Source organism: Amblyomma maculatum, chromosome 7, assembly GCF_055883805.1.
Source record: "Amblyomma maculatum isolate TAMU_Amacu chromosome 7, ASM5588380v1, whole genome shotgun sequence".
NCBI lineage: Eukaryota > Metazoa > Arthropoda > Arachnida > Ixodida > Ixodidae > Amblyomma > Amblyomma maculatum.
Genome location: NC_139350.1, coordinates 117,726,876 through 117,753,203, shown reverse-complemented (window position 1 = coordinate 117,753,203; position 26,328 = coordinate 117,726,876). Strand labels below are relative to the sequence as shown.

At 46.3% G+C, this 26,328-nt stretch overlaps 1 long non-coding RNA gene across 1 annotated transcript in view; it reads right to left on the bottom strand.

Moving 5' to 3' along the window:
- The window catches only part of LOC146184532 (uncharacterized), a 37,385-nt gene extending 11,988 nt beyond the window's left edge, over positions 1-25,397 (bottom strand). Inside the window, exon 1 of the long non-coding RNA XR_014708882.1 lies at positions 25,271-25,397. This is a non-coding gene — a long non-coding RNA (uncharacterized LOC146184532). The remainder of the gene's footprint in view (positions 1-25,270) is intronic.
- Positions 25,398-26,328: the final 931 nt, after the last annotated feature.

The window sequence follows — 26,328 nt, the reverse complement described above, 5'->3', positions numbered from 1 at the left end:
CCGAAAGTAAGCCTGGGAGCCATAATTCCTTTCCAAATACCCCTCAACACCTGATACCTGTTGTATCCCCACAATGCCCTATGCTTCATTATCCCGGAATTTTTTCGCCCTTTTGCCCTAAGTGATTGCTCATGCTTTTCAATGTATGCCAATCCTTCGTTTACTGATGCCCCGAGATATTTATATACTGTCACTTTGGGTATTTCATGGACTTCTACTTTAAGACCCTGATCAGTTGAGCCGTTGAAAATCATCAGACCCGACTTAACTGCGCTAAAACTGAACCATAGAGCGTCCCCTTCGTCTCCTCAATACTTAGATAGAGTTTGCAAGTCTTGCTGGCTATCTGCTAAGAGCACAATATCGTCTGCATACATTCAACCGGGGACGCGCTGCTCTACCACCTTTCCGTCTAATCTATTGGTCAGATTAAAACCCAGGTTACTTTCTTGTATCCTCCGTTCCATATTTATCATACAAAGCATGAAGAGCAGCGGTGATAGAGGACAACCTTGTCTTAATCCTTTGCATACCTTGGCAGCTTCCATACTTCTTATCCCTTCCCATGCAATTTCTACTTTGTTGTCCCGGTATATTTCCGGTAGGAAATCTGTTATCTCATGACCGATACCTTCTTTTACTATGTTCCACAGGAGTTCCTTGTTTACGTTGTCGTATATGTCTAGGAGAGCCAAATACGAAGGTCTGTTTTCCATTATAGATATTTCGATGCATTGGGTAACCACGAACAGGCCAGCATCTAAGCGCCTGCCATTTCTAAAGCCGTTCTGAAGTTCTCCGAGTGTCTTTTTACTTTCTGCCCATGCTTTCATCTTTAATTTTTACCGCCTGCATGGCCAACCTATACATATCCGATGTTATGGTAATCGGCCTGTAGGATTTTATGTGCGTCCTATCTCCTTTCCCTTTATAAATCAAAATCAATTTACTCTGCCGCCAGCTGTCCGAAATTTGCTTAATAGTTATGACTGTTTCCAAACATTTCAACAACCTTTTCTCACTTCTTGGCCCAAGTTCATTAATCAGCTTCATCGGAATTTCGTCTATTCTTGTAGATGTCCGTTTCGAAATATTTTCAGCCTTTTTTCAGTTTAGATTGCTCAGTTCTAAGCTGCTTTGTATTCTGTTATCTCGTGTTGCTTCCTGATTTGCGGAGATTACCCTATCGTCGCTCTTAAATGACTCGGCTATAACTGATGCCAATGTAGTTCACTGCATTGTCTCCCTTTAAACAATTTTTCTTGTTACCTTGCCAGCTTATATGGTTGTTGAATTATTTTGGTGATGATGATGATGGATTTTAATGGCGCAAGGGTGTCTCGGGCGAAAGAGCGTCAAACACAAGGTGAACAGTGTACTAAAGATGATGAAATGCGCTGGTTGTAGGTTTTCATGAAGGGATAAAATACAGTGGTGTATAGGGCCTAAAAATTCATTCGCTCTGTAAACTCACTAAAAACAGTGGTGTATAGGGCCTAAAATTCATTTGCGATGTATAATGAACTGTGCAAAAATTAAAATGTACATGCTTTAAAAGATCTCACCCGTCTTCTCAAGAAGGAACGGACTGAGACCCACGTCGATTGGAAATTTCATGTAAAAAGCCTACTTTCACAGGAATTTGAGCACAAGTTTAAAAGGAAACATTGGGTTTTCACCAAGAAAAATGGATGGGTGGGCAGGTATTTGGATTGTATACAATGAGGGAAAACTACGCCGCCTTTCTGGTTCGAGTTGGGCACATATAATTGAAACATGAATGACAGTAAGAGCGTTCACCACATTTCGGACAGTGTGGTGGAGGAGAGTTTGTTAAAGAAATGTATGTGTTGTGTATGTGTGACCAATTCTCAGCCTGCACAGAGCTACTTCTTTAAATTTGTCTCGTTTTTCCGTAGTGTACCTGCCTATCCTTGGCTTTACTGTGTGTACTTTATTTTCTATTGCTGCATCCCATTCCTCTTGCTATTGTTGCCAAATCATGTTTTTTATGTGTGGCCTGAGGTCATAATAAGTTATCTTGTCAACGTCTGCGTCATTTCGAAGGGCAGCTGACGCAGCAAGCCTATCGGCAACCTCATTGCCTGGTATACAACTGTGGCCTGGTACCCAAAATAGTGTAATCTTTACTTCTAATCTATGGGCAGACACGAGGTTGTAAAAGAGAGGATTTAGAGCTGGGTTCTTATACCATTTAGAAGACGATATAGAGGTTAAAACGCTGAGGGAGTCTGTGTTGATTACCGCTGTACGTATTTTGTTTTCAATAAAGTGTTTCAGTAGCAACTAGAGAAGACGGGGGCTCGGTAGTATGCTGCAGCACCAGAAATTCGACCACAACGGAGGCGGAAGAGGTGGCCATCGCGCTAGCTCTAACACAACAGGTCAAAATTATAGTTACAGACTCGAAATCAGCGATTAGAAACTTTGACGCAGGCCGCATTTCGGCCATAGCAGCAAGAGTGTTGGCCAGTGGTTCACCACCGGCAGAGCAGGTCGCGCTCATTTGGACACCGGCGCACCAGGGGTTGAGGGGGAACGAGAAAGCGCACGTACTGGCCCGAGGATTAGCTACATTCCGAGATCCCAGTGACGACTTATGCGCAACCCCGTACCCCTTGCGCAATGAGGAGCCCCTGCAGTTCGACGATGACCTTAACACCTACCAAGATATCCTAAATCATTACAAATTAGGCAGATCAGTACTACCAAAAGCGTGTAAGCAACTCACCAAAAGCGAGGAGGTTATGTGGCGTAAGCTACAGACTGGAGTATTCCCGAACCCCCAGCTTTACAGCAAGTGGCACCCGGAAATTTTTAGCCCCAGGTGCAAACGTTGCGATGGCATAGCGGACATTATCCATATGATATGGACGTGTCCTAGATTTGGAGAACCTGACCGAACAGATGAGTCCTGAGAGGCACTACTTCTCAAGCAGGACGAAAAAGGGCAACGAGAAGTCATCCGTCTTGCTCTGGCCGCTGCTCAGATCCAAGGGATCCAGGTCGACGGCTGAGGGGGAGGACATGGTTGGGACAGAGCTTCGCCTCGGATCCTCACCAACCTTTTTACGGGTGCAATAAATGTTATTTCTCTCTCTCTCTCTCTCTCTCAATAATGTGTCTCACAGCTAGCAGGATTCCTAGGCATACAGCGGTAAATATACTTGTATGTCTCTTCAATGTTTTTGAAAGTGAAAATTGCGGTCCATGTGCTGCACAGGACACTTGAGCAGACTTTGAAGCATCGCTGTAATATTCATCATAAGTGTACTTCTCCTGAAGTGACATGAAATGCTGCTGTATGGCAATAAGGGATGCGTGTTTCCTCACTTCAAGAAACGCCAGATAACAGATATAACAGCGTGCATTTCCCAAGAAGCATTTTAGTCTGTTGTGGAAGGTGTATGAAGACTAGTAACCGGAACAACCAGATGTTCAATGCCAGTGGCGAGTCTGATTGGGTAGGGTGGTGTTATAGATGGTTTTCTTCAGAAAAGTTCTGTACTACTGGTATCAGGCAGGAGCCGTCGACATGGATGATTAACTTGGCATAATACCTTTGTACCATAAGTTACGTCAGTAAATCGTCTTCTTTGCAGTGACCAACTTGCTCTCCTCGAGATAGAGGCTAGCTATTGGGCTAGTTCTGAAAGCACCCGTCGCGATGCGAAGGCCAAGGTGGTGCACTGGGTCGAGCAATTTTAGAGCGAAGGATGATGCTGACCCATAGACCATCAAGCCATAGTCAATGCGCCATAGAATTACGTTATTGAGAAGGCTCAGGAGGCATTCACGGTCTGTGCCCCACAGCTGGTGAGACAGAATTTCTAGTACATTCATTGCCTTGAGGCATTTTAGTCACAGCTGTTTTATGTATGCAGTGAAGGAAAGCTTTTCGTCGACAACTACGGCAAGGAATTCATGTTCTTTTTCAACGACAAGGCTCTGACCATTCATTGTTATGTTGGGGTCAGGTCTGATGCCACGCTGCTTAGCGAAAAGCCTGCAAACATTCTTTCCAGTGTTAAATTTAAACCCATTGCCATCAGCCCATCTAGACAGTTCGGTAACACCTAGCTGAATCGGACGTTCACAGATGGCCAAGTTGCAAGATTTGAATCTTATCTAGACGTCATCAAAATACACAGAGCAAGAAATGGTTCTTGGCAGCCCAATTTTTAAAGAGTTCATTTTGATCATAAAAAGTGTGCAGCTGAGTACACCCCATTGAGGGACACCATTTTCCTGTATGTATAGCTTTGAGTATGTATTGCCAACACGAACTTTTAAGACTCGTTCCGACAAGTAACTTCGTATCGTATTCAACATGTTCCCTGTGATGCCGAGAAAGAAGAGGTCGAGGATGGTACCATAGCGCTAAGTAGGATTATATGATTTTTCAAGATCGAAAAAGACATATAGACAATGATGTTTGTGTACAAAAGCATCCCTTGCCTATGACTCAGATGCAATGAGCTGATCCGCTTATGACCTCCCAGCCCTAAAACTAGCTTGGTTTTCGTCAAGAAGACCATTATATTCAAGGAAATGAAGAAGGCGGCGATTTACAATTTTTTCAAAAAGCTTGCATAGGCAGCTGGTTAAAGCAATAGGCCGATAACTGGCAGCAAGTCTGGGCTCATTTCCGGGTTTTAATATTGGAATAATGATTGCTTCCTTCTATGCTTTAGGAAAGCGGCCTGTGGCCCATATTTGATTATACAGGCAGAGTAGGGTTTGAAGCATGTCCACATGCAGCTGCCTGAGCGTTTCGTATGTGATTTCGTCAGGACCTGCTGCTGAGTTCTTACATGTGCCTAGGGCAATCTTCAGCTCCTGTAAGGTGAATGGGCTATTGTACCCTTCTGTGCGCGATTTTTTATCGTGTATAGGCTTCCTCTCCTCAGTTGCCTTGTGCCGCAAAAAAGAATCTGTATAGTCCGCCGAGCTGAATATGTATTCAAAGTGCTTCCCTAGAGTATCTGCTTGATGTTCAATGGAGTCCCCCCTGGTGCTGACAAAGGGTGTAGAGGGAGTGCTTTATCCTTTCAGTGCTCTTAATCTGTGGTAAACTTTGCGCACGTCAGAATGAGATTTCACAGAGGAAAGGAACGATGCCCAGCTTTCTCGCTTAGAGATGCGTCGAGCACGCCTGCCATTTGACTTTGCACGCTTAAAGTCTGTTAGGTTTTCGGCTGTGGGGTATCGGCATAGCTTCGACCAAGCCCTGTTTGGAGTTTCACGATCAGGCTTACATTCCGCGTTCCACCAGGGTCTTCGTTTATTTCGTGGCTTACCTGACGTTTGTGGAATATATTTTTCTGCTGCCTCTATAATGTGCAGCTTTTTCAAGTGCTGAGTTTCATCAACGCCTAAGTCAGCAACTGATGAACAAGGCAATGATGAGTGTTCCCTGAAAATCTCCTAGTTCTGCATGTTCTTTAAACTTTCTAGGGTAAGATATATTTTCATTTTTATTGCCTGCATACTTTACAGAGATCGGGAATGGTCACTTCTATATAGATTGTTAATAATAACCCACTCTGTAGCTGCCAAGAGCATTGGGGAGCCAATAGCGAAATCTATGGCTGTGTATGTGTCATGTACTATGTTACAGTATTCTGGCTCTTTTGTGTTAAGTAAGCAGGATCCAGAGGACAATAAGAATTTTTCAATTAGCACACCTCGTGAGTCCGTTTTTGTACATCCCCACAGTGGGTTGTGAGCAATAAAGTCTCCGACCAGCAGCCATGGTTCTGGAAGTTGGCCAATCAGCTTTTCAAAACTGTCGCTAGATATAGCTTATAATCTGGAGAAATATACAGAGAACACACTGTTTTTATTTTATCCAAAATTAAGCTCCATAATGCCACTGCCTCTACTTATTAAGCGAGATGTTTCGACATGGGATTGATTTTAGAGTTACAATGGTAACGCGGCCAGAGAGGCGAGTATTGCCTTGCCTATCTTCCCTGAACACAAGATACTGCTTCAGGAAACTTGTGTCTGATGTTTTGAACTGGGTTTCCTGCAGACAAAGTACACTTCGTTGGTGCTCGGCTAGGATTTCATATACATCATCCAGATTATTTAGCAGTCCTCGACAGTTTTAATAAACAATGCTCTCAGCAGCCATTTTTGTAAGCGCAAATTGGAGAAGAGACGGTGGGTTTAAGACTTGCTGCCTTTATCAGGTAGCTTAACTGGCGTATGTTTTTTTTTTAAATTTAAGCGGTCCGACAGGCCCCCTCTCACTGGCGAACTCCCTAGGCGCCACTGGCACTACGGAGTCCACGCTCACTTTCATCGCCTCTGGTGAAAGCATGGAGGCAGGAAATTTTTCAAGAGGAACCAAGTCCCTCTCAGATGTCTTTGGTGTACCGCACGTCTGGATGAAAGTGACCTCCGGGATTGCAAAGATTGGTACAGCCGGTGGCATCTTAGTGAGAAGCCGTGGTGGGAGCACGTCAGCAGCATTGCACTGCGTGCCCAGCGTTACTAGACGCGGCCTGGCCCCTCTGCGGGCTGCGTCAGCATAGGGAGCGGGGGAAAGCATTCTATGTTTCTTTCGCGCCTCTCCATATGATATATTCTCAGTGACCTTCAAATTTATCACTTTCTTTTCTGCCTGAAAGGCCACACAGGATCGTGAGTACGCAGGGTGTGTGCCCTCACAGTTGACACATTTGAAGTCATTTGCACTGCAGTTATGGGTAGCATGGTCGTGAGCGCTGCACTTTGCACATGTAAGGCGTCCTCGACATGTTCGGCTACCATGTCCATACCGCTGGCAGTTGAAGAACCTGCGGGATTTTGGTATGTAGGGGCTTACTTAGCATCGAATGAATTTCAGATTTATTAACTTAGGAAGTGTGCTCCGGTTGAAAGTGAAGTGAGAACGATATGTTTCGTTCTTATTTTCTCATTCTTTCGCCTGATTGTTATTCTTTGAACCACAGTTACTCCTTGGTTCTTGAGGCCTTCAAGGAGGTCTGATTGTGTTTCATTTAAGAGGTCTCGCTCAGAAATTACTCTCTGGCAGCTGTTAAGACTGCGGTGAGGCGATACATAAACGTCAAGGGGAGCAAATATTTTTGTTGTCAGGAGCTTGCTTGACTAACTTTTGTCTGATACCTCTATTAGTACGTCACCAGATACTAGATTTTTGGCTTTATAGTTTGCAGCAATGATAGCCTTCAGCGAGCTGGCTATCATAAAAACTGATAGCTCATTTACAGGTTTAGATTCTGATAATGAGCGCAGGATAAGAAGCTTTGGGAAGTTTTCAGTTGGTGCAATGATTTGTGGAGTTCGGTGCGACTCCTTTTCGGAGTCGATCAAGTTTTTTTTTTATGATTCTTTTTCCATGCATCAAGGGTGGTCTAAGCGTTCCTAATATTCTGTCGCCTCTTTTTCCCCTTATATGCAGACGAAGGTCCCGTAGCCCCTCACCTGGTAGAGAGGCCCGAGGCTTGACCATGACCTCGACAGCCGCCCTTCATGGTTTCTTCCCTCCACCTTACAACCTATCCCCACGGTACGGATTACAGCTTCGGTATAGGGGCTCAGGGTCCGTGTTGGTGCTAAGCACCAACACCTCATTGTTCTCAGGGTGTCTCATTGGGCTCAGGGTCCGTGTTGGTGCTAAGCACCAACACGGTGTTGGTGCTAATCACTATGGTGTAATGAGGTGTTGGTGCTTAGCACCAACACCTCATTACACAAGGTGCACCTGCGGGGCTTTTTTTTTTGGTCCGCCTGTAGTTGCGTCGTGTATTTCACCCATCCAGCGATCCGTAGACTGCTTTTTTTACTTTGGACGAGGGCCTGTACATCAAGTTCCTTTTGTTGATACGATTCCGATTGTAATCTATTTCCTCCTGAGGTACTTACTAGTGCTTTCTTTGCCTCTCGGTGTTCCCTTGAAGCTGCCCGTCGTTGTTCACTGGCTTCCCTGATTACCTTATTCCACCACCTCCGTGGCTTCCTCTTTCCATTCCAGCGGTTTGGTATTTTAACCTCCTTAATTTTTCTCATTATGTGTAGTTCTACCTGTTCGTAATCCCAGTCTTCCATAGGGCTTTTCTCTATTGCTTCCTCTGTCTCCTGCTATCAGCGCTATTTGATCGTCGTTTATTTTGCGTTTACTTTTTGTCTAAGTTCCATTTCTCTTCTCATATAATCACTTCCCAGACTACTCCCCTTCTTCGTCTATTTCCATTTTCGCGAGCTTGCTATAAATTCCCTGCGACATTAGACAGTAGTCAACAGTCGCCTGCCTGTTCCAGAATTCCCACGTGATTTCTCCCTCATATTTTGTTTCTCTGTTTACAACAACTAGGTTGTGTCGCTCACAGAAATCTAGTATTAGCTTCGCGTTACAATCCGTGTATCCATCCAAATCGTCGATGTGTGCCGTTGATAAATCCCAGCGCCATCTATCGGATCAGTCGCCAAGCTTTCTCTGATGTAGCGAAATTTCTCCCTTCCCAAAAGCGGAGTCCGTGCTCCTGTCTATCTTACTCCGTGGGGTTTACCTACCTGAGTTGTCATACGACAAAAGCCGGAGGTCCACAGACATACAACATGCGTAGAGCCTTTTGTTGCTTCCCTGTGGCCACACTCACACTGCAGAAGACATCCTTGATCAATTGCACGCTTGACACTAGGATATTGGCAGTCCACAAGCACCTCATAACGTGGCTTTTTTCATATTCTGGGGCTTTTTGTATTGGAAGGCAGGAAAAAGACTCCATTATCCATTTCGCGTTCAGAAGAATTTGATGAGGTTACCGAAAGTGCCCTACAGCTTTGTCAACGACGCTTGGAGTCTCGAACTATTATTTGAAAAGTTAGTGAACAAACGTAATTAGTAAATAAAAGTTGGGAGAAAAAACAAATACCTGATTGACTACAGTCTTGAGCGAATTTTTGCAATCGGTTCCATTTGCACTCGATGCGTGTTTCATTTTTTTCCAAATACTGGTATAATTATTTAATCAAGAGCTCGATGAAACATTATCTGGTCAGGTGCTGGTATAAATAAAAATATAAGGTCACTGACCAAGTCAAAGTTTAACGAAAACGTAATCAATTACGAATTACGTTTTCATTAAACTTTGAGTGTGTCAGTGACCCTATATATTTTTATGGTATAATTATGCTAGACAACCTCTGCTTACTAAGGTAAGCCGCTGACCAATAATTTCTTCAGATAACGCATAATATGTTAGCAGTAGGAGACAGCAAAGAGCTTCACGTGGCTTATGTTCTAGCGTGACTTTAACTGCTAGTTTATAGCGCTGTGCACTGCATTTCGTCGTCTTCATTTACTTCCGTTCGTGCGCCGTGAATCCCGAACGCAGCGAGTTCACATACCCCTCTTAAGGGGCGTTAGGCGGCTGCAAAGTTTCATAATATTTTAATCAGAAGTGAAATCCGAAGCGTTAGTGTACTTAACTCGAATTCGGCCTCAAGGTGCTGAAGTCGGCTTATGTTATTCTGCGCCCTTAATTAGGTTAAGCTAATTTACTACTGCTTATTAAAAATTCGGGCGCTCACTCGAGAACGAACTGGTTGCAAAAGCTATGGCGCTAGACTGCCATCGTTGATGGTGCAATTTAATAGCCCCACCCGCCTTTTGGCTCTTAAGACGGCAATGGTCACATGGCAAGAAGTGACTCTTGATGAGGTAAAGCCTAAAACAACAAAAGTACAAATAGCATGTAGCAACCGCAGAGAAGATCCACTCAACAAAAAATAAGAAGTTACAATAGCAATGAAAAAAAGAACACCAAGTAACAATCAGGCCAAAAAAAAAATAAACTAAACACGCACTTAACTAACTTTGCAGAACTGGCAGCTAATAAAAAGGATCAATGTTGGAATCAGTTTGCCTCATCACAAGATGACTTCTTACAGTCGCCTATCATTTGAGCCAAAATGACTGATAGAGTCTAGGGATTTGCTCTGCACCAGGGCATTACAGTTCAATTTTTTGTGCGAAGTTCCACTTCTTGCATGCAGAGCTGGAGGTGAAATAAGGCCTGAAAATGACCTCTAACGGGAGGCGCGTAACCCTTTCGGCAGCTCTTCATCTCTTGTTTCACTCCCGCTTTCCTCCCTTCCCTTACAGTGCGGTTCAGATGTTCAAGCTTAGAAATGGCTCTAACAGAATGATTTTTAGAAAAGAAAGGCGCAGTATATGTCGCACTTCCTCCGTGGACACCTGACCGTACATAAAACGAAGGGAGAAAGGCAGAAGTGAGGCCAGAAAGAGACAGAGGTGCCGTAGTAGGATGCTGCAGAGTAATCTCCACTACCTGGGGTTTTTACCATGCACTGACGTCGCACAATGCATGCGCCTCTCCGTTTGTCTCCATCCAAACACAGCCGCTAGCGGTCAGGTTCAAACTCGGGTGCTCCGATTTAGTAGTCGAGCGTGTAAGAACTGAGTCACTCCGATGGGGCATGTGACACACCGTGTCACAAAGCTCCACTTCTTGCATGCAGAGCTGAAGGTCATATAAGGTTTGGAAATGACCTCTAATGGGAGGCGCGCCTTCATCATAGCTCTACCCTTCGTAGCCATGTCTGCCCCGGTGCCGACCGTCGCTCCACTAGGTCGCTGTCCTCAATTCTGCCACGTAATTCACCATAATTTACTCAGTGACTTGTCAGCTACATGGTGCTCGCCGCAGAGAGGAACAGGAGGGTAATGTCATCCCAGCAGATGCGCGCGGGGCCGCGGAGAGAAGGATAGTTTCCCTGTGCGCTTGCGCACTCGACCGCGGAGAGCTGACTGAGTGCAGCGGGAGGGCGTCTATCGGTGTCGTATGCGCCGGGCGTGAAAGGGTGTTCTGCATGGTACGCCGGTGCACTTTGGTGCGTTCAACAGAACGCGGGTTGTGTTCGATTCAGCGATCGGTCACCCACAGTTAACGCTTTCGCTTGACATTTGGTTCAGCAGCGTTTAAACCCTCTAATTTACGTCTGTGTCGAGTTTGACGGAATTTTATATATTAAAATGATGAAATATTATTTATATGCCATTATTCACAATACCAAAGCAAGTTATTTAGAACATAAATTATTTGCAACAATTTAGGTACGTTGGCCAGAGTGGTTGATGAAATAATAAGCCTATGCCTACCCTCCTCAAGACTACTTATAAATCGCTGTGCTTTATTCTAAAACCAATCTGTGGGCCTTGCATGCATATTTGCATGCCAAGTCTCACGCCACAGTAGTGTGAAAAGGGCGCACTGGGGACCTGCAAGCTACAACATATGCTTTAGAAGAGATATGTTATGCTGTTTTTCCTACGGGTAGTGACTACAAGACGGGGCCCGACACTTTAACAAGGGCGTTAGAGAACGGGGCCCGTCACCTTAGCAGCAACGCTGTACGGTGACGGGGCCCGGTACTTTTTAACAATAACAACGCACTCTAGTGACGGGGCGCGTCTCTAACTGATGCGGGGCCGTTCGCGTGTCCAGTGACTATATCCCTTCTTTTTCTTTTTGTTGTTCCCTACAATTTCGTATTACTACGGCCATGCCTCATCAAAGCATTACACTACTCCGAGATATATCTGAGGTAAGAGCACGGCCGGTCTCTTGAGAGAGCGCGCTTCTCTTCTCCTAGGGCCTCACTAATGGGGTCTGTTTCGTTTCCACCGCCCGCCATGCCTCGGTGCGGTCGCCACTGCACCACTGCTGCGCCTCTGCTACCGCCATTCACGCGCGAGGGAAACGCGCGCTCTCTCATCGCTCCGCCCGCATAAATTTCAACAGGCAGGTTCTGACATTTCACCCCGTATGGTTTATACAAAGACGCCGCCACCAGCGTCTAAACTTTATCGTGTATGAGGAGTAAAATACAGTCAATAATCTGTGCGACTTCATCAGTGCGGCCGAGCATGGTCCAATGAAGCTACGGGTAAACTTCATCACCATCATCATCATCATCATCAGCCAGACTATACGCACTGCAGGGCGAAGGCCTCTTCCATATTTCTCCACTTAACCCGGTTCTGTGCTAGCTGCAACCACTTGACCCCTGCGAACTTCTTAACCTCATCCGCCCACCTAATTTCTCCTGCCCCCTGCCCCCTGCTACGCTTTCCTTCCATTGGAATCCACTTCGTTACCCTAAGCGACCATCGGTTATCCTCTCTTCGCCCTACATGTCCTGCCCATGCCCATTTCTTCTTCTTAATTTCCACTAGAATGTCGGTAACTTGAGTTATTTCTCTGATCCACTCTGCACGCTTCCTTTCTCTTAATGTTACCCCTACCATTTTTCGTTCCATAGCTCTCTGGGTTGTCCTCAACTTAAGTAGAACTCTCTTGGTTAGCCTCCACGTTTCAGCCCCATAGGTGAGTACAGGTAAGCTGCAACTGTTATATACTTTCCTCTTGAGCGGTACCGGTAAGCTGCTAGTCATAATCTGCGAGTGCTTGCCAAATGCGCTCCATCCCAATCTTATTTTTGTTGTTATTTCCTTTTCATGGTCCGGATATGCGGCTACTACCTGTCCAAAGTAGACATATTCGCCTACTACTTCCAGTACTTCGCTACCTAATGTAAACTGCTGTTCCTTTCCGAGGCTGTTGAACATTACCTTAGTCTTCTGCATATTAATTTTCAAGCCTACCTTTCTACTTTTCCTGTCTAGGTCATCAATCATTATTTGCAGTTCATCCCCCGAGTTGCTTAGCAAGGCAATGTCATCAGCAAATCGCAGATTACTGAGGTATTCTCCATCTACCCTTATCCCTAACTGCTCCCATTCAAAGTCTCTGAATACTTCCTCTAAGCAAGCAGTGAATAGTACTGGGGAGATTGTGTCTCCTTGCCTAACATTTTCTTTATGGGAATTTTGTTACTTTATTTACGCAGAACTATGGTCGCTGTGCAGCCAATATATATATCTTCCAGCACTTTCACGTACGGCTCGTCTACCCCCTGATTTCGCAATGCCTGCATCACCGCCGATGTTTAAACTGAGTCAAATGCTTTTTCGTAATCAATGAATGCTATGTATAAGGGCTGGTTATATTCCGAGCATTTTTCTATCACCTGATGGGTGGTATGGATATGATCGATAGTAGAGTACCGTTTCCGAAAACCTGCTTGATCCTTTGCTTGATTGCAGTCTAAGGTTGTCCTGATTATATTAGCGATTACCTTAGTAAATACCTTATACGTAGCAGACAGTAGGCTGATTTGTCTGTAATTTTTAAGGTCCTTAGAGTCCCCTTTCTTATGAATGAGGATAATGTTTGCATTCTTCCATGGTTCCGGTACCGTCGATGACACCAGGCACTGCACATACAGGGTGGCCAGTTTTTCTAGCACGATATCACCCCGTCCTTTAGTAAATCTGTAGTTATCTGATCCTCTCCAGCCGATTTCCCCCTTTTAATAGTTTCTAATGCTTTCTAGACCTCGTCCTTCGTCACTGGTGGAACGTCTGACTGTTTTTCCCTGCCGCTAATCTCGTTAGGGTCCTGACTAATTTGGCTACTGTAGAGATCTTTATCGAACTCCTTGGCTACTTTGACTATCTTGTCCATATTCGTGATGACGTTGCCCGCCTTGTCTTTTATCGCATACATCTAGTTTTTGCCTATGCCCAATTCCTTCTGTACCGCTTTAAGGCTTCCCCCGTTCTTTACAGCATGCTCAATGTTCTCCATGTTATACTTTCTTATATCGGCCACCTTGCACTTATAATTAGCTTTGATATCGCGGCCAATTCGATCTGGTCTGTTGGATTGGAAGCTTTCATACTCTGGCGTTTCTTAATCAAATCTTTCGTCTCCTTAGACAGCTTACCGGTATCCTCTCTAACTATCCTACCCCCTACTTCTAACGCACACTCAGTAATGATATCTCTGAAATTATTGTTCATTGCTTCTATGGTAATGTCGCCATCCTCGGTTAGAGTTGAGTATCTATTCTGTGGCGAGATCCTGAATTCTTCTGCCCCCCCCCCCCCTCACCGCTAATTCGTTGATGGGTTTCTTTCTTACTAATCTGTTGCGTTCTTTCTTCAGATTTAGGCTAATTCGGGACCTCACCACCCTGTGGTCACTGCATCGCACTTTCCCGATTACCTCTACATCTTGCACAATAGCGGCGTTTGAACACATTATGAAGTCAATTTTATTTTTAGTCTCCCCGTTAGGACTTTTCCATGTCCATTTCCGGTTGTTCCGTTTGCTGAAGAAGGTATTCATGATTCTTAAGTTATTGCGCTCTGCAAACTCAACTAGTAACTCCCCCCTGCTATTCCTAGAACCAATGCCATAGTCCCCTACTGGGTGGTCTCCTGCCTGCTTTTTCCCTACCTTGGCATTGAAGTCGCCCATTAGTACAGTATACTGCATCTTTACTTTTCGCATTGCCGATTCTACATCTTCGTAGAAGTTTTCAACTGCCTGGTCATCATAACTACACGTAGGTGCATAGGCCTGTACAACCTTCAGTTTATACCGCTTATTAAGCCTAATTGCGATGACTGCCACCCTCTCATTAATACTATAGAATTCATCTATATTACCCGCTATATACTTATTGACAAGGAAACCTACTCCTAGTTGTTGCCTTTCTGGTCAGCCACGATAACACAGTACATGCCCATCCTTCAGTACGGTATATGCCTCATTCGGCCTCCTAACCTCACTAAGCCCTATGACATCCCTTTTCATACCCTATAGTTCCTCTAACAGCACTGCTAAACTAGCTTCACTAGCTATGGTTCTAACGTTAAATGTTGCCAGGGTTAGTTTCCAATGGCGGCCTGTCCAGCGGAGCCAGACGTTCTTAGCACCCCCTGCTGCGTCACAGGTCTTACCGCCGCCGTTGTCAGTTGTTCCGCAGCCGCTGGTGACTGAGGGCCGGGGTTTTATGGAGCTTATCATGAGAGGTTGTGGCCAATTACTGCACCAGGGTGGCCAACTCCTGTTCTGGTGAGGGAGTGCGTTGCCGGAGGTGTCACCGGCGTCAGGTCGCACCCCAAACCTGTTTATGCAATTCTATCGACAAGCGGATTTTTTTTTTTAATCCAGTGAAGAATTGCGCGGCACCGGGATTTGAGCCCCGGTCCTCTTGCATGCGAGGCGGATGTTCTGCCGCTACGCCACCGCTGCACCTCCCTAGTGTTGGGGCACGCTTACCCCAACACATTTCGCCCCTACACTTTGTGCAAAAATAAATGTATCAGGCTAGGCAGTGTGCCTTTGAAAGCTGTAAGCAGGTGTAGAGCGAGCTCATACGAGTGCATGGCAAACTGAGGGGTGGAGATTCTGTCAACAGCTACCGCTTTCTTTTAGAGCAAACCCGGCTAAAATTTATGGTGCGTCTCAGATTCAGAGTTGCCAAGGTTAGGGTGCAGCCAAGGCCAAATGAAGATAAAATTGCTGGCGACAGCGAAACCAGGCTTATCTAAGTTAATGAACCTTTCACTTCAAAAAAAAAAGCACCTTGCCCATAGCTCACTCCTGCATAATATTAAAGCAGCACTTGCTCTCCACAGTGTTGGAATACTGACAAAATTTAGCAGACACTTAGGCTTCACCTGAAAGGTATGACGCGATAGCGGCCTGTAGTAGTAATTCGACCGTACCAAAGCAAGCGCTTCAGCAGTCGTGATTTAGAGGCGAGACTGAATACTGCCCAGTATTTTACGGCTGTGGTTGCCGGATCAGAACGTCAGTGTTCGAAAAATAAAAGCTGTCCACGGCGAATAAGAGACAGTACAATAAAAGAAAAAAAGGAAACATTCTCTACCCGTGGGATCGAACTTACGACCTCCTGTACGATATCTAGCTGCGCTAACCACTGCACCGCAAAAGAGAGGCGTAGCTGGTGTTTTCAGAGGTTGAGAAGTGGTTTTAGCTGATCTTACAGTGTGAAAGTCGCGAAGGCAGTAGTAGCATTTACCGCTTAACTGACTATCCAGATTGCTGAGAGTAAACTGCAGAAAGTTTGAATCATGCCATGTAGTGCAGTAACAGGTAAACCCTTCGGCGGATTTCGTAAAACCTTAGGCGCATTTCGCAGGGCCGGCCTTTGGACCATAGCTCCTGTTGGTTCTGTTGTAAAGTTTAAATGCAAGGTTTGCGCTTTTTTGCGCACACAATTCTTGAAACACGTTGAATTATCGAACAAAAAATTATTGCGTGATGCGTAACGTAGCCTTCAATTTGGCTTGCGAAGTAGCGACTAGATGTTATGACTAAACACAACGATCGAAGTGCGCAGGAGGATCGGCAGCTCTGCTGGCTTCAGGAAAATAATCACTTGTTTTCATCATTTCCTTGTCACTTACTACGCTCATTTCGCGCTATTCTGTGCAGTCCGGAAACGCGGAAGGATTGCTCACGGTCTCGACGCGCGCCGCAAACTTATGCACCCCGCCGAGTTCACTCGCCCGGAAAGGAAAACGCTTCCGTTGATATTCCACACACATTCGGCGGCCCCTAGTATTTTGGCAGCTCACGCTCGCGTTTTGGTTTGGTCCGAAATTATGCAATGATTCTACTTAATGTATATTAGTGCCTAAAGGTATTCACCGTCAACGTGGTGTACTGAGTCGGCTTTACGTTCTCGACAAAGTTTTTGCTCGGCGGCCGTTCTCGAGAAGACTCTGTCCCCGACAGTCGGCAGACTGGTTTTGTCGGTGTCCCCGGCCTCAAAGCCTGTCACACTGCGAATACATTTGGTTTCCGGTCGTGTTGACGTCGTCGTCGGCCTAGTGTGACAACTTGGTCGGCCGCAGACACGGTAGGCCGACGAGTTGGCCGACCGTCGGTGTTGTTGTCGGGTCTGCGTCGGCGTCATGTCGCGCTAGTGTGACAGGCCCTTAAGTGGTCTCACTGAATGCAGCCCGGCGACGACGGGACCGATGTCTCAGCCCAGGTGCAATCATGCACGGAGACGAGTGGTTGACGCCATCTACACCGTCTAGACGGCCACCTTCTCACCCTCAAGCCAGAACCTGTCAGAGGGGCGTGTCAACGAGTGAAAGCAGGGTTGGCGCGTTTGTGAGAGAGTGCGGGAGAGTGAGGTGACAGAGACACTCTCTCAGAAACTTCCCTGCGTTTCCATCTGGGGGACATAGGGAATCAGCCCTATAAAACCGGACTACAAGTGTGTGTCGGAGGTCGTAGAACGGAGACTGCTGCTCTAGTCAGTCTCGCACGAAAAACGCTACCATGTAAATTTTGCACACAAAAGTTTTGCTATCTTACTTCAAAGTCCGGTTTCCAGCGCCTCGTCCTTGTTCCTGCTCTGACAAACAAACGGGCCTAGAACACGCAACCTTGGTCACGACCACTGAATGACAGCTGTGGGATGTTCTGCAAGGCGTCCTTGCTTCGGTTTAGTGATTGTATTGCCTTCTCTTGAGTTTTTTCAGGCTTAACGTAAGGTGTTCTTCCTGGTAGGAAAGTTGGCTGTAGAAGCCTGTTCGCATTTGAACCTTGCTTGCACCAATGTACTCCTGAGAGACTTATGGTCACAAATACGGGCAGTCATGGACTGGAAAAAGCTGCGGATACCGGAGTAACTTTGATATGTGAGGAATTAGGGATTGATTATGGAAACTCGAGAAAAAAGCAGCAGATTGTCAGAGCGATTGAAAGCAACGGTTATGAAGACCAGGATATTGTGGAATGCTGGGAGGAGATGAATTGTAAAAGAAAAGAAGAAATTGAGGAACGTAAAAGAAAAGAGGAAATTGAGAAACGTAAAAAAAGAGGAAATTGAGATGCAGCTAGATACTAAACGATTGGAGGTGAGGCTAGCGGAAGCACAGACAGAAGTGGCGAAAGTTTGGAGCCGTCAGACATCCAAGCCGCATAAAATAAAAGACTTGTTGTCAGCTTTCACAATGGGTGAGGATATCGGACTCTTCGTTGTCAACTTCGAGCGCATATGCGAGAAGAACGAAATTTCTCGTTCCACCTGGCCCCAGCCTCTTTTGACAGTTTTGCCGTGCGAAGCGGTTGACGCGCTAGCTCGGCTGACTAAAGAGGAGGAGGACGATTAAGATAAAGTAAAAGCAACTTTGCTTAAGAAGTACCGCCTCTCAGCCGAAGCCTTCCGTCGGTGATTCAGAAAGGCAGTGAAACGGCCTTCTGAATCTTTTCCGGATTTTGCTTACAATATCAGGGCAAATCTTATCGAATGGCTCAAAGCCGCGAGGTCTATGACGAGCGTGAAAAGGTTGTGGATGCAATCTGTTTAGAGAAATTTTACAATTGTCTGAATAAGGAGACGCGGCTGTGTGTACAAGACAGGCCCGAAAAGAAAAGCTTGGAACGCGCCGCTGAATTGCAGAGGAGTTTCAGGTCAGGCGCGACGAAGGGAGGGAGGACATGTGGTCAGTCACAAAGCCTCACCAAGATTTCCTGAGGCCTCCATTGTAGAACGAGAATCGAGTACCCCCTACGCGGGGAGAGAGGGGGACAAACGATGGGAACCGCGAAAACGACGCAGCTTCGAGCAAGAATGTTAACAAAGAAAGGAGGGAGAAGGAGGGTGCTAAAATCTTGGAAGTGAGGAAACCTGCAGTAAGTTTCCAGTGTAACGAGCCGGGCACATCGCGAGCGGCTGTCGAAAGGAAAAGGTAGTTTTTTCGCTCACCACTCTAGACGAAGAAAACATGCGCTTGCTGGAGCCGTACATGCATGAAATGACCGCAAATGGGAAACATTAGAGAGTTTTAGCTACCGTGACCCGCGATTCGCTACCGTGATCCGCCACCGCGTGATCCACTGCGCATGCCCAGATCCCTTGACGCCGATAGATGGCGCCACATACAGGATGTCGGCACATAGATCTGCCGCATCGGGACCAATCAGCTTGTGCACCCCGCCCGCGCGCGGTAGAGGGTCACGGTGGCGGATCGCGGTAAGCCATAGAGTTTCTTACTCTTACCTAGAGGGAAAGCTGTGCTGCCGTCTATGGGAGTTTACATGGAGTTTCCAGACGGCCAGTTCAGCCACCATGGGCGCTCAAAGCATCATGGGCCGGAGAGATACCGAGTGCAGAACTAAACTTTTGGCCAAAACTAATGCAAAGATAAACGTTGTTCTACCGTAAATAATGTTCTAACATTTAATATTGTGACTATAAATTGCAAAACGAGAGAGAAACAGCATGTCAGTGTGAGATTTATCCAATATAAGCGATGGCTCTTTCTCTTATTGGCTTAGTTTTGAGCAGCACAAATACCAATATTTCGCACTTAATAGGCAAAGTTTGAAATAAAAAAAAAACGTTATGAAAACAATTATGGTTGTGCAATCACTTAAGGAAGTTTTTAGTGGCATTTCGGGAAACAGAAACCATTTATTGGCGACGTCTGCTTTTGCGCCTTCGCTACTATGGCTTTTGCGGTCTATGTACGCACCTTCAGATCATGATCATGACGAAAAAGAAACATCACCGTAACGCCACTCCACGTACCCGAGAAAAACCGACTGTCCCGCAACAACTAGCACATCGGCCCATGATTCTTAGCGCGCCCATGGTGGCTGAAGTGCAGCGCCCTCAGCTTTCCCTCTAGTTAGTGTAAGGAACTCTATGCGGTAAGCTAAATATCTCTAATAGAGAGATTTAAATTCAAATTTAGATTTAGCATCAAGGCGTCTAGGCATGCGCAGTGGAACGTGCGGTGGCCGATCACGGTAGCGAAACACGGCTCACGGTAAACTAAAACTCTCTATTGTCTTGTTCTGCGCGACTCCGCTGCCAGAATGGATGTGGTGCACCCCACGCTCGTTTCCCGACAGGATTTCACCGGCGAGCGCGCGTGGATCAAACAGGTGGCGCAGGAAGACAATGTTTGCCTGCCGATTGCACGCGTGAAAATTGAGGGCCCGTTTGGAGTACTGCATATAGAAGCGGCAGTGTCAGTGACTTTGCCAGAGCAGTGCCCTTATCTCTTTTCTAACCGGTCAGAGGACCAACTAAAGAAAAGGGGCTTGAGCTATGGTGATCGTTCCGTGCACGCGCTTAAGCGTTCTGAAGCACGCGAAATCGCAGCTCAGTTAGATCATTCGGATGAAGGTGAACAGCATGCAATCAGTGAGAAAAATCCTGACGTAGATGCGCTTCCTTTTTAGAGTGTAACGCCCTCTGCACTGCCTAGTGAATAAAATGTGGAAGTTAAACTTTTCTGTTGCCTACGCAACTGGACAGCTTCTCTGAGCTTATGAGAGTGCACCGAGATGACAGAGCGGCTGAACAGGCTAGCGATGACACTCTCGAACATTTGAAGTGTCAGGTCAGTGAAGGATTGGCGAAAAGGAACATTGTTCTGAAGGAGCTCGCAGGAATAATCTACAGGCAGTACAAAGACGCCGAAGGCGTGCACTACGACCAGCTAGTGGTGCCACAAAAATGTAGGACAAGTATCCTACAGCTGTGCCACGGAAGCGGCTGGTCCAGTCATCTCGGCATCAAGAAAACAATGGCTGAGCTGTTGCGAGAATTTTATTGTCCAGGCAGGATGTTTTAAGGATGTTGAGAGATTTGTACAGAAGTGTGACACTTTTCAAAGGCTATGCGAAGATCGCAGGATAAACAGAAGGCACCTCTGAAATTTGTGCCACTGATCAGCGGGCCGTTCCGGTGCCTTGTGGTGGATGTTGTCGGTCCACTACCTGTGACCACTTCGGGCTATCGCTACATCCTAACGATCATATGCCCAGCGACAAAGTTTCCTGAGGCGATTCCCCTGAAGGAGCTGAACTCGGTAGGAATTGTAGGCTGTCTATTTCAGGTGTTTTCTATGGTGGGTTTCCCCACCGAGCTGCAAACCAACCAAGGCAGTGTTTTTAGGAGTGCGCTCACTAGCACCTTTCTAGAAAAATGCGGGATTCGCATAAGGCACACCTGTGTAAGACATACTCAGAGTAACAGCGTAGAGGAGTTGCATTCGGTGCTCAAAAGAGTCTTCAGAGCATTGTGCTACGAACGTCGCCGAGACTTGGAAACGTGTTTGCCGGCTACCATGCTTGCGCTGCGCTCCGTACCGCATGAGACCACCGGGTTTAGCCCAGCTTAACTGGTATACTGCCGATCACTCAGGTCACCCCTGCGCATGCAGCGCGAATCCTGGGAGGGCCAGGGCGATGACCCCACCGTTCTCGAATATGTACTTCAGCTGCTAGAAAGGCTTCAGGCATGCAGGGAGCTTGTCGAAGCTAACATGAGATCGGCCCAGCAGAAAGATAAACTCTACTACGACCGAAGCACGCGGCAGCGATCATTTTCTGTAGGAGACAGGGTAGTGCTGCTGGCTGCATCTAAAGCAAACTTGACGTGCAGTGGGAGGGACCAGCAGAGGTAGTGGATAAAATGTTGGAAACCTACTGTGCAGTAAAGATGCGTAGACGAAAAGGTAAAAATTTACCACTGCAGCCTCATGAAGCCCTATCGACAAAATGAGGCGACCCTGAATGCACCAAAAAGGGTGGAGATCGATTTTGTATTTGCTGGTAGGAGTACAGCCACTGGAGTTCTTGAGATGATGTGTTGATTCAGATATTGCCCTGCAGGAGCATAATTTTGAAGTGCGCTACCGTAGGGTAAAGGACAATTGGTATGCTGACGGCTTCAGCCAAGACTTTTTCCGCTATGCAAAGTGATAGCTTCCAGGCGCTCCTCTGAGTGCACCCTTTTATGCTCAAAGGGGTCTAATTTTCTTGCCCATATCACTTTCAGAATTGTTTTCCTTTAACAGCACTTGATCGTTTGAGGTTAGTATATGCCTAGTGTAGTTAATGATGTAGGTTTGTCTCTCTGTCTCTCAGTATTCATGTTATCAGCCGTTGTCCGAAGGTCGCGACGGCAGCTGCGGTCTTTATTTTTTGTGCGAAGTTTCACTTCTTGCATGCAGAGCTGAAGGTCAAATCAGGCCTGGAAATGACCTCTAACGGGAGGCGCGTAACCCTTTCGGCAACCCTTCATCTCTGGTTTCACTCCTGCTATTCTCCCTTTCCTTACAGTGCGGTTCAGATGTTCAAGCTTGGAAATGCCTCTAACAGAATGATTTTTAGAAAAGAAAGGCGCAGTATATGTCGCTCTTCCTCTATGGACACCTGACCGTACCGAAGTATATTACCAAAATTTTATTCAAAATTGCAAAGAATGGCGTGAATAAATCGTCCGCGTAGGTTTCGTCAGCAGCTCACTCCGCCGGACGCACGTAGAGTGACCAGAAACGGGGGGAACCCTTGCAGCCTATTGTTTAAAGCTTGTTCTTTGGTTGCGTGGCACAGATCAGGAGGTTGCGGGGCTCTTGCCTTGCCGGGGTGGGGGTATTGTGCAGACATCTTCACTAATGCCCTACTTGAGATCTTTGGCCTGCAGGCATCTCACTTCTGGATGAAAGAAAGAACGGGAGACCAGCCCAGTTGATGCGGCCTCTTTAGAGGATACCTATCATATGTAGCCCCTTTCGAGGCCTCAACCTGGCGGTGGACGAGCTATTGTGATCAGAAGAGCGGCGGAGACCCCCGTGTCGGATGTTAACGCCGGCGACAAAGATCGAGAAGGGAAGCAGGTACCAATGACCCCTCCCGAGCCAGAGCGGTTTAATGATCGTCTGGCTATCAGCTCCTAACATCACCGCCGATGAGACGCCACTGCACCTGGCACCGGCCGGCCGAAGGGTATTGTTCGTCACGCGGCACCAATTATCAGCGATCCCCGCCAACACATTGACGACCGGAACAAAGGAGAGGACACCACCAAATTCCGGTCCCTTCAAGTGTCGAGCCTCGCTACAGCGAGCGGGCGTGGATTCTTTCCTTTCTTCCCGTGGTGAGCCACGGGGACAGCTTTCGGCTACGTGGTCTCGCTGAATGCAGCCCGGCGATGACGGGACCGATGTCTCAGCCCAGGTGAAATCCTGTACGGAGACGAGCGGTTGACGCCATCTACGCCGTATAGACGGCCACCTTCTCACCCTCAAGCCAGAACCTGTCAGAGGGGCATGTCAACGAGTGAAAGCAGTGTTGGTGCGTGTGTGAGAGAGTGCGGGAGAGTGAGGTGACAGAGACACTCTCTCAGAAGAGATTGTCTGAGAGTGTCTCTCAGACACTCTCTCAGAAAGGGGACTCTCAACAGACGTGAGACGTACGTTTCTTGGCACAAGTGGGACGTGGGTTTTCCGGCGGAACGCCGAGGTTGTCTTTTTTCGCTGGTCGAGAGTTTTAAAACAGTTGCTTTACTTGGAGCCGATTCGCTATCTCTCTCCGAGTAGAACCGAACTGTCCATTCGTTCTGATAGCAACCAATGCGTGTTTGCAACGATATCGGCCTGATAATTTCTATCGGTCATCGAATTAATTTACAGACGCATGGCGGACTGTAGACTTGACTTTAGACTTCGAATGAATTATGTGACGTTCCTGGCGCCTGAATGTATTCTCACGTTATCGTGTGGGTTTTCCGCACATTCGTAATATACTCCTTACTATGTCCGTAATGATTCTATACGTTTCTCCGTTTCTTTCAGAACTTGGTCTTGAGCCATGTGGAACGACAGGGAAACGATAGACTGTGCACTCCGGAGCAACAGACGGAACTCAACTTTATATAATACTAACAACCAACTGCATGGAAATATACTTAGAAAGAATAAACCAACTTCCCTTCCAGTTACCACACTTGATCAAAACTATGCCCAGCTCCCCAAGCTGGCGCGCTACACAACTGTCGGGCTCCCAGCTTTCTCATCACAGTTTTCACAAAGCTGAGTCTGACTGCTCCCTCTGTCGAAGCTTAACCAAGAACCAATTATACCGATGTGAAACGATCTTAAGCGACCATGCTCGAAAGTTCCGAAGATGAAAGGGGCGCTGAGAGAGCGGGCAAATGCTGCAGACCGCGGAATGCCGTGCCTCTGATTGGCTCGAACGCACGCGAACTTCGCAAAGCCTGCGGTGCGCGCGCGCGCCGCCTTGTCAAGGGCGCGAGGAGAAAAGAGAGCCGTGGGCAGGGACAAGGACGTTGATGGCTGTGCCTTCTCGCCCACAACAAAATGTGCGGTTATTTCTTCCTCGACGGTAGGCGCGCTGATGCCGTCTCGCACTCACCCAACGGGCGCCTTCCAGAATGTTTCAGCGAAGGTTAACAACGTTAAAAAGCAGGCTTTCTGAGCTAATGAGATGACTTTATCAATGATGCAATATCAGTGTTTGCAGACACTAGAAATACCTTGAGTCATGATAAACAGCCAGCTGACCGACTAGATTCTAATAGTTATCTATTTGACTACTCCACAAAAACGAGTAAATTCTGGTTCTCCTTTTTTGCAACGTCAAATTATTATAAGCTCTACGCCCCATAGATATAATATTGACCTCACAAAGCTCTCAGAATTAATAAGCGTAGTTTATAAAATGATAAAGAAATGTAATTAAAGAGGGTGAACTATATAACAGCTAAGGCTCGCAAGTATGAACGGGATCTAGCACGACGGCAATGGTACTCTCCGTATAATTGCATAAAAAGAGAATCCACCTGGATAGTCCAACGGCGCGCGATTTCTGCGTGTTCGTTTAAGATTTAGGGAGAGCTTGCAAAAGGAAATTCATGTGATTGTTTCATTCAATTGAAAAATTTAGGAAACGTTTATTGCTGAGCTGACACTAAGGCACGTCCTCACGTACCTCAAGTTCCCCTGAAAGTTCTTATTGAAAGATGTGCTTTCATAATAACCTATAACATTGCCACACTATATGGAGCCTGTCGTTACAGCACAAGTTGAAAATGACAAGCTGAGTTGAAACAATGATTGTTCACAGAGGACACGACAGTCTAACGATGTGCGTTAAGCATCTTTTTTGTTTATGGTTCTACAAAACGAACAACGCAGTCCTGAATAAATTTTAAAAACGAAACCGAGAAAAACATGCAACGATAAATTATGTTATCTTTGTCTAAGTGGCACCAAAATAGACACAGAAAGAAGGGTTATCGCGGGGTGCTAATAAAATGGCCGGGCTCCCCACCCCCCCCCCCGCCCCCCAAGGTGACATCCACGAAAGGTAGAACAAAGGAATCGCAATTGTGCATAGTTTATAGTTTCATACCACTTTTGAAAGAAGCGTGAACAAAAATAACAGATACAAAGTAGCGTCAGCTATTCAAGCAAAAAGTTGCACCCCATGAAACACCCTAAATATACGCCTTGGTCTGAAAGGCCAGCAGTACTCACTGGAAAATAAATACCAGGGATATCACGATGCCTAGTTCGGCAGAACTTTTCACCATCGAAGACTGCTCCGGGAAGTATCCCAGGCAACAATTCAACGTAGTTCTGGACGAAGGTTAGCTGTATACACTCTTCATGCTTCACGCTGAAATAGTTCAGAATTGTACAAATTAATTCGGCTCCTTCTTATAATAATACGGAAAGCAATGGAATCAAATGTATAAAAATAAGGCAATTAAACACGCGTCAGCTTTATCAACCACCAGTTACCTCCAGAGATACTTTATTTTTTCTCAATTAGCATTGTGGGTAAAATTTATCTCTGCGCGATTTTTTCTCCGCAATACACTGGTTTCGCGTAACAAGAAGTGAAAACAAGGCGCCGAAATATTTTATTTGCAAATCAAACAACATGTGTACAAAAAATCCGAGAGCACTTCGGAATGTGCAGAAATGCGAAAGCCGGAGCGTTGCTGCTGCGCACGGTGCAGCACGTTTGCTCTAATTATCATTATCAACTAAATATTAGCATTGCTAATATCATCATTGTCCCTGCCACTAATTGCAGTGTCATTGTCATCGCTACTATCATCCTCACTTTAGACAAAGGGATTAGGTCACGATCCTTGGCATGGCGAAGTTGATTAAAGCGATCGGCTGGGTATCAGAGGGATGGAGATTCGATTCTCGGTGGGGACAGGATTTTTATTTTTCTGACTGACAGGTGCCGCGGACCCTCGCTGTCGATGCTCGCAAAGACGGATCCTCTGGGGAATCCTGAATCATTAAGTCTGTCGCTTTAAGAATACTTTCGGCAGCGTACTGGCTATAGAGCCACCAATTCTAGCGCACTCCACCAACTGTTTTTCGATTTTTTGCACTGTTTTCATTTTTTTGCTGTGTGCCCCTCCACACATTATTTTTATGCAATTTTACAAACAAAGCAAATACATTAAGCATGATTATTAAGGAATTCAAATTCGAGACCATGCTGGAACCTACTCCTTAAATGAACGCGTAAAGTTTGGTAGAGATATCTGTGACAAAGTACAGGATATCAG